Source organism: Lagopus muta, chromosome 6, assembly GCF_023343835.1.
Source record: "Lagopus muta isolate bLagMut1 chromosome 6, bLagMut1 primary, whole genome shotgun sequence".
Classification (NCBI taxonomy): domain Eukaryota; kingdom Metazoa; phylum Chordata; class Aves; order Galliformes; family Phasianidae; genus Lagopus; species Lagopus muta.
This window is the reverse complement of record NC_064438.1, coordinates 29,672,549-29,682,100: the sequence shown is the minus strand read 5'-3', so window position 1 is coordinate 29,682,100 and position 9,552 is coordinate 29,672,549. Positions and strand designations below refer to the sequence as shown.

The window sequence follows — 9,552 nt, the reverse complement described above, 5'->3', positions numbered from 1 at the left end:
GTACAAAAGTACATTCTATGTTCTCTTATTCCCCAGTGAAGGGACAGCTAACTTCCTAGCAGGAAAGGTTGAGTCATCCTGTTCTAAGTGAACTAAACTTTGTTTTGAAGAAATCTGTCTTGTAATTGTTTGTCTTTTTATTTTTTTCATATCATATATTTTTCCAGTTGGATTGTCTTTTGAGCTAGCATTTTGGAGATACGTAGGGAGTAAACTGACAGCGCTTGCAACTTTAGCAAAGGATATAAGATTAACAGCTTTCTTCATGCCATATTTTTTGATCTTAATACTATGGCAAATTGAAACACTGTCTCAGGAAGATGAAAGCAGTTGTGCAGAGTATTATTAGATTATATGTTTTGAGATCCAAACCCAAGAAAAACTTTAAGACATATAAAATAGTATACTTATACTTCAGGAACTTATCAGATTTAGAAACACATCCCATAATTTACAGTCAATATTGATAGAATCATCCTCACAATTTGGGTAAATTGCACTTAATATTTCCAAACAAGAAGACAACATATATATAGAGAGGAAAATAAATAAATAATCAGTTTTTTAGGTTAAAGCAACAGATGCAAAATGCCTGCTTACTTCTTGAGAAGCCTGATTGTTTTCCCAGGTATTAGCACATTTTTTTTCATCTACTTGCCTACAGCAATAAAAAAAAATCTACCATAACACAATGGAAAGCACAGCAATAACAGCAGAATAGCAAAGTCCTAGGCAATAGCAAGCAAGAACTTGCTCAAATACAACAGCTATAGACAGAGAAACAAAAGAATCTACTTACCTTCAGAAGATCTCAGGCATACAGGGATCTCCAACCCTTAAATGAGGTCTTTAATGAGGAGAATCCTGGCTCCAGCCCTTCCAGTTAGTCAGGTGCATCGCCTGCAGCTGAGCTGCCCTGGGTTAGCCCTGCCTTCCCACCACCTGCTCATTCACTCTTTGAAGCTGCAACTTAGTATTTCCACTATGCCTACAACTGTAAGTTCTTTCACTTGGGTTCAAGCTTAGAACTGAAGAAGAGCACTACTGAAAAAGTGACTGAAAAAACATACCACAATTGCTTGTAGTTCAAGTGTTTGGAATTCCCACTTAGATTTTTTAAAATAAACACTCACAATATAAAACAATAAAGGAAACAATAAAAATTGCTCTATTTCTGAAAAAATTAATTTGAGTTTTGCCTTGAAGAAATTTATTTCTATTCCACAATATGTAATAAGGAGAAAATCCATACAGGAGAGATAAACAGCCAAAATGAGGTGCAAATGGGCATAGACAGATTTACTCTCAGCAAAGTTTTATGTGGAATTTAAGCAAATCCTCATAGAAAGTACTTGGAGAGACTTTGCTCAGTTGGACCTAGATATGCCCCCTCAACACAATACTGGTAGGAGCCAAGTTTACCCTGCTATTGCCATGTGCTGTTCTTACTATGTGCAGGAAGGATTTCTGAGTTTTTTTGGACAAGTTTAGCCAGCACTGCATTTAGTTTAAAACAAAATGATTATTTTAAAATATAAAGTTAACTTGTATTAAAAAAAAAAAAAGGCAAAATCTGACATACATTTTGAAATCTCACTGTTGAAATGTCCTTAAGTATTTTCATAACGTTTAATCGCCACTACTTCTAACTTGCATTTTTCCTTTGTGGAGGGAGAATTCCTAGCACTATGGTTCAAAATACTACCAACCTAGAGGATGAGAAAAATTAGGAAGAGGAGATGTGCCTAACATAGCTTAGTCAAGCATAACTTCTTATTTACTTACGTATTTATTTATTCATTATGATTTCATACAAACTGCATCAAATTCTTCCTAGTATCCACATAAAATGGAGAATTTTGAAGTTTAGAATAGGCCTAAAGAAATACATAGCTTTCTGCTTTCCTCTATCTGGAATCAAATGAAATCACATGAAATGACCAAGGTTAATTTCAGTATGTAAGGAAAAGGAAAAAAATATCTTTCAAGTATGTTACTTTTTATCCTTCTGTTTCTTTTCATGGCTCATCTTTAAGACAAGCACTTAAAAACTTAGAAAGTAAAGAGTTCCAAGGAGGCAACTCCCTGACCAAACAGCAGGCATACAACAAAAAGAATGTAGTGGATGTCACTTATCAGCAGCTCAGTGTTTTAAGCTTATGCTACCCATCAGCCTGTGAAATATAAGACAATGTGTTACTTTGCACAGTACGCTTTGAGCGTAAACCCAGTTACGTCACAGATATAACACATTTTATAAGTGAAGTAAACAAACTCATTCTAAGGCAAAAAGATATTTAGCAGTTATACAAATGTCATATTATTGGCCATTCTTTCAGGAGGGTGTTTGGGGGGTCTGAGTGCCGCTTTGGCAAAGGCCTTGCCTGGGGGGCTTGCTGCCAAGTGCAGCTGTGCAGTGACAAGACTGGAATGTCCTCTGAGTAAGGCCGGCTGCAAAGCTCTGAGGACTGGAGGAGTGGGAGGCTCTCAAATAGCTTGAGAAATATGAAAGCCTCATTCAAAGAATAAAAGAAAAGTCATTAAAACTTAGTCATGTAACAAGGAAACATGAAAATAACTTTGTAACAATGCTGCTGTTTATCACCCTAGAAAAACAAATTTTACATGTGTTCAGTATACTTCCAAAAAGATTGAGTTTTTCCAATGGGGTTTGTGAGAGTGGGTTTCAAATAGCATATCACAATGCAGATTCTAATCTATCAGGATTCTGATCTTTCCATAATAAACTCTAACTTCATATTCCTACAGAGTACAACTAAGTATTCCAGCTTCCTTCCCATCTGGGATGCATGCTTTCCATACGTTTCAGAAGTGTTACTGTCTTGCATGCTCTTTAGGCTCAATAAGAAGAGTCACTGATTGACCAGAGAGTACTTTACTTCTCAGGTATCTGAAAGCAACTTCCATACTTACATCCTGGTTTGCTGCTTTGAAACCTGGTAAAAGAACATGGTATTCCAGCCAAAAGTTATGTTCAGAAAGAGAATTGTATCTGCACTGCAAAATCTTCTTGAAGAGAGGCAACACAATAAAGGAGAGTATATTTGCCTGCAGTCTTCCAACAATGCCTATTTTCAGCTGTATCCTACATATTTTATTTAAGATAGGAAGGAAGCAACTGCAGGCTCTGAACAGACGTTACTGATGCCACCATGGTAGGAAATGATTCTGGGAATAAGAATGTTTCTGAATACCCCCAGCTGAGGTGCAGCAGAGTGGAGTAAAGCTGTTGCTATTGTTTAGATACGTACAGAAAATCAGTAACATATAGCAAAGCACATCTCCAACTTTTTTGTAGCAGCAGATGCTACAAAAAGTGGTATCTATGGTAGCTTTGTTGAATAAGCAAAATAAATTTGCTTGATTTCTCATATTCCCTTGGTAGGAATCTCGTAAGTCCTTTCACATGTGAAGATAGACTAACATTTGGTGCTGCATGTTAGGCTTCAGAGAAGTACAAAGATACTGTATTAAGTAACAGTCCTGATAACAAAACAGAAAAATCTAAGGTGTTGCACTCTTCCATCAGACCAGGTAAAATCAGGTACAAAAGCACTTACATGCAAACTGAAGCTCAAATGACAACATTTGAAACTATTATTTACAACTGTTTAGTTCTTGTTGAGTTTCTTCCTATAGAATCATTGATCTGTTCTACCAAACTGAATTGAATTGTAAGGCTTTTCTTTAGCATTTGATCGAATGATTAAAATACCCCAAACCACCATTATTCTGTAAAGGTATGTTCCTTGACGTCCTGCAAGACTTTGTGTATCATTTTAAAGACTTTGCAGTTGCATGAATTAGAGTGCAATCAATTCCTCAGGGATTGTAACCAACTTCAGCACAGTCTCCTCCACAGTGGCCACCAACCAAAGCTGTCACTGCTCTGTCTACACCATTTTCTGTCTCAGCTTCCCACAAGCAGTAAATAAACAGATAAAAGACGTGGTTTCTTTCTTAGAACTGCAATACTGCTTAATTGCAGACTGCTTCTGCTTAGAGGTACTCGCACATACCATCTTATGAAGTGTTCACTATCATAATGAAGAGTATCACAGTATTTCTGCTCACTTCCTCTGCCTAGAATTCAACAAGCAGACTGGATGAAATCTTCATTGGGATCTTTTTGTATAATAGCAGCCATCTGCAGGAGCAAGCTAAAGGGTGTATAAAAGAATCACAGAATCACAGACTCACAGATCAGGTTGCCCAGGACCCCGTCCAACCTGGCCTTAAACACGTCCAAGGACGGGGCATCCACAACCTCCCTGGGCAGCCCGTTCCAGGGCCTAACCACTCTCCTTGTAAAGAAAGTATAAAAGGTGTAGCTTTGTTCAGTTCCATGGGAATAGCAGTACAAATGGTGTAAGTTGACCTGAGCATTGAGAAATATGAATTCATGTCAATTAAATTATGCAGTAGCAATTCATTTCACATTGCCCACTGGAGGATGATAAATGAAAGTCTGACATGAAAATATATTAAAAGAATGTAGTACTAATAGCTTATTACCTTGCTGACATGATACTTACAACAAGTCACTTCTTATAAGGAGAGATAAGAATCTCTTGTTAGAAGTTCACATATTGAAGATGTCAAAAATCCCCTTCTGTCTATGTATTTCACACATGATCATTATTTTCTGAAGGCAATGAGAAATCAATGCATATTAATCTTTGTCACAAAGCACATCTTAAACCTTAAATGACAGAAAATTCCAAGTTATAACACTGAATGCCACCAAATATTTAATACCTTCCTTTTTAATTTCTGTAGCATCAGGGAATTCGGCAGCTATTCAGTTCAAGCAGGCCTGTACTTCTAATAGTATCACTGTATTCAAAACATTGATCTCCCAGAGTGCTGAATACAACCTCATCAGGATTGCCACATTTTCAGCACCAAAATCTCATGCAGGTGCTGCATATGGGAAGGATGTGGTCATAGTTTCAGCTTTGCAGAGAGCTGACTGACTTTCACATAGGATTTTGATGTTTCGAAATCTGGGTCTGTTCCAGTTTGGAACAAAAGCCAAGCATTTCATAATTATCTATGAAAGGCAGTAAAGTTTCAATGTGGGAGCAGGTCATCTCCTAGGCTTCCCCAAACCATCACTCCTGTGAGTGCTGAGATCTCTGGAGCCAGGATGGGAAGGGTACTGCCCTAGGAGGCTCTTCCTGCCTGACCTGCTCCAGAGCTGCACCACTGAACTGCTGGAACCCCTGCCAGCAAGCAACTCCCAGACTGCCTGACAGCCAGGAGAACCAGGAAAATCCCAGTGCTGCAGCAAAATGTCCCCATTTGTCTGTACTGGAAAATTCTTACCAGAAGAATTTTTCTCAGAACTTTTCTAGTTTGTTTTATTTGTAATGAGAGCTTTGTGGCTTTGACGTAGAGGAGATTATTTTCCTGTGTCTAGTATGCTCCTGCATGACAGTAACAGTGCTGTGATTTGAGTATTAGAAATGATAGAGGAGAGGATGGAAGGAAGGAGGTTGCTTGATCCCTCTCCATCTCAACTTCAAAGAATACAAAATACCTCCCAAATTTCCTTTTGTTTTAGAATCCTTTTCCATACCTTAAATTAAGATAAAATTGTTTATAATACTTTCAACCCTGACACAACATTCCAACAAGAAGCAGCACCAGAAACCACAGCACTCCGCAGGAGGAACAGTTGAATCCTGGTGTTAGCAAGTGCTTTCTGCAACACAGAGCACAAGTTCCTCCTCTACTTGTAGCAATGCAGAGCTGTTTCAGTGTGCCACTCTGAAAGCAATGTCTCCTATTTATTTCCATGGAAACTAGAACAGATACAAAGAGCTACAAAATGTAATCTTTCAGCATAGCCAGCACCAGTAGAGCCTGCATAGGGCAACAAAATGCAATGGAATATGGGCAGGGAAGGTTCATCTTTTGCCATATCACCAAGACCTGCCTCTGTCACTGTGAGCCAACCTAATAAAGTAGGAGGCATTACTTTCAGAGCAGCCCTATTAAGTAAAAACATCTGTGAAACTGATTTTCATATCTTTACAAATTTCCAATGTTATTTTATCTCCACTGATTTTTAAGAGTGATGGTTACAAAGGCACGTTTGTCCTCCTTCCAAATACAAGTTTAGGCTTCAGCACTATGCAGGTCTGTTTAACCTTTTGTTTCATTGCTGCTGATACGTTGTCAAGAGAGAACAATGAAGCACTTGGATCTTTAGGATACCCAGCAAAATTCTTCACAAACTGCTTAATGGAATTCTTTCCTTTTTGTTTTTGGTTAAAACGTGAAAAATAGTGAGATGAAATCTTTAAAAATAGAAGATCAAATTTTTGATGAAATAAATGTGGGAGTAAGAAGTGTTTATTTTTCTTGAAATCTTTTGTCTTTTTATAGGAATACCATTTTTATTTTTAGTTTGAGACCTTCTGTTTATTTTCCTCATTGAAAAGTCACATATTTTAATGGGGAAAAAAAAAAAAAAAAAAAAAAATCCCAACACGCAACAAGCTTCTTTTGCTTTTTGTACATAGCAGTTATTCAAACTAATGTAAAGTCTCTGTGGTGTACAAGTGCAGGTGAGATGCATGTTAGGAGCAAAACAGCCAGTCACAAACCAGGAAGTGCTAGGAGACACTGCACCAAAGGCACACTCATCCTCAATGCAGAGTGAAGAGAGATGTACTCACCTGAACTGTTTTGATGCTTACCTTGGTAAGTTATCAAATCAACGCTTGATGAGTTGGCCAATACACACAAGGTCATGATGATTTCTCTGTATGGGATATGGTCAGGCAGTTGCAAAACACTGAGACAGATTAGTAAAAATAGTGTTGTAATTGCTTATACATGCTTGATCAGAACTTGCTTGGCCGTGACCAGAATTCAGGATTCCTCACACCCATATACATATTTGGTGGCCTAGGACACACTTGTCTCCTGTCAGCAATAAGGCCTAACAAAAGAAAAAACTCGAACCCCACTTGAAAAAAAGGGCTGAGAACAGAATAACCAGAACTGTTTGCCATAGTCATGTCAAAATATGGCCAAAGAAAACAGTGGCTTTCAAGTAAGGACCTAAATTTGATAGAGTTGCACTCCTGAAGCTGCACCAAAGCCCAAGTTTTGCTTGTTTAGACACTCAGGTCATAAGCAAACATTTATTACATGATAGGGTGAGAACACGGCTAATAATAATTCAGCTCCTCTTCCATGCCATATCAAAACACCTTATAAAGCACTGGAGTCTGTCTGGAGGTGGAGGAGATGATGATGGTGTGAGCTTGAGCTCTGGTGGAAAGAAAGGAAATCCCACTCTGCAATTCACCCAAACTTTAAGTTTTACTGCAGTACAATGCCTTTTGCTCTTCTACACCATTCATAGCCAAACATCCTTTAGTTTCACTATGAGTTTCTAGCACTTTATGTGCTTACCTTGCTGTTTTTCATTAACTTCTCCTGTTAGCTGCTTGAAGTGATCTGTAACCTCAAGAGTTGCCGCAGGATTAGTAACACAGTACACTACAGACATTTACTGTAAAATACTGTTAGGACCACTGGGAAAGGCCTTTTGTGAAAGGCATTTTGTAGCTCTGCGACCCCCCTAGAGAAGTCAAAAGATAAGCAAGGCTTCTTGTCCCACTGGAATAACTGCTGGCTCCTACTCATGGAGATCTCATAGGTCTCCAAACCGCAGGGATGAGGGAGCTCAGGGACAACAGAAGTAAAACAGTCCTGCTCACTAGACCAGTGATGTTTCCCTTGAACCACATTACTTATACATTTTCTTTCACTCAGGATAATAGAAGTGCATCGGTGCTCTGAGATCATCTGAGCTAAAATGTGATAGATATAAATCCTAACAGAAGCCAGCTAAAAAAGCCTACACCTACAGAGCTGGCTTACGGTACTGTCTTCCCAGCAGAGGAATGGTGTCAAAGGAGAAACATGGTAGAAAGTATGCTAAATATAATGCCTGAGTGTTGCTAAAATGACAAGACACAGTTAGTCTCCTTTGGCTCATCATGTTTAATGTCAGTGAGAGTAAAAGCGTAATAAAGATGATGTCAGGCTAACGTTAGAGCAAGTTTGTTCCCAGAGTTGTGATGACATGCATGGGGAATCCAGAACAGCAGTGAGTCATTCTGCTGAAAGAAAGTAATGATGAGAGAAGTGGATAAAAGGAAAAATTCTATATAATTTCTTAGCAATGTTGAGTGGGAAGAAAAAGCCACCCCAGAGGATGAATCAAAGCAAACTCTAAAATGGAAAAGTAAGAAATGTTTATTTACTGAAACTTGTCAAGATGAATTCCAGCTTGGCAAATATCTCCCTCCAAGTCCCCTAATATACAGGAGAAGAGCACTTATCCTGTGATATATGGGTGGTGGGGAGAAAAAAACATATTAAAAAAACATGGAATAGAGATTTGAAGTACCACATATTGAAACCATTTTGGATTTGTACCAAAAATGGCTTTTTGGCTCCATGCTCTGAGGCCTGTATTAAGTAATGCAATCCTCCCCAACCTCCAGAAACCAAAAATCATTTGAAGACATTTAGGGGAACTTATGCAGATTTAAAATAACTGCACATTCACTGAATCATGCATACACTTATTTATACACAGACACTTTCAGGCTTCTTTGCCAGGATGGCTGCCAACTGTGCAGATCCAATTGTTTATCACTCCATCCAACTTTGCTTTCTTGTATAGCCAGCCTTCTCTGTCCATTTCAACTCCTGTTTCTTATCATCTTCTAAAGTAAAGGGGTGACTGGGACCACTTTGCATTATCTTCGAGCCTACACGGTCTGCAAAAGATTATGCCTTGTAAATGTAATGTAAAAATCTGTGAGCAGACCATGGAAAGCAGGTGTGTGTGTATATATATATATGTATATATATATATATAACTGTAAATCATAGTCCTTCATCAAGCAAGCGAATGCACAATGGCTTTGCTATGCTTATCAGATGTTCAGATTCTTGGAAGTTTGCTTGCATCCATAAATGTTGCTGTTTATAAATAAAAACTTCCCTTGTGTAAAGTTGGCAATAAGGTACACGTGACCAAATGAGGTTTCTTCTGCTTTCAATAACTACTGAAAACCAAACCAAACTCAACAAAATAGTAGTCTTTCAATACTATAAATGACCAGAAACACCATAAACCTGTTGCATACTTGATGCTTCACTAGAATGGCTGCAGTTCATAGATATAAAATATGCAGATGGAATATGAATACAATAAAAAATGTCGATGCCATGAATGCATTTTTGACTGTAAATTAGACTGTGCCTTTATACGTTTATTTTCTCCATCTTAATTGCTTATAGCTTAATTATAGCTTCTGGATTTTAAACTCAATTTCAAGATTTCAAAGATGAGCAAATCCAGGGTGTTCAGCAAAATGCTGGAAATAAGGACTTCACTGTGAATGCAGCACTTTGTATAGTGAATTTCATATAACTTTTGTATTCAGATTTCTTTTTCCTAGTGGTTGCAAGCACTACTACAACCGAAAGCGCTGC

General features: G+C 38.1%; 1 long non-coding RNA gene across 2 annotated transcripts in view; it reads right to left on the bottom strand.

The window, feature by feature from the left end:
- Positions 1-548: 548 nt before the first annotated feature.
- The window catches only part of LOC125694393 (uncharacterized), a 196,557-nt gene continuing 187,553 nt past the window's right edge, over positions 549-9,552 (bottom strand). For both annotated transcript variants that reach the window (XR_007377537.1, XR_007377536.1), the window contains one exon: positions 549-8,831. This is a non-coding gene — a long non-coding RNA (uncharacterized LOC125694393). The remainder of the gene's footprint in view (positions 8,832-9,552) is intronic.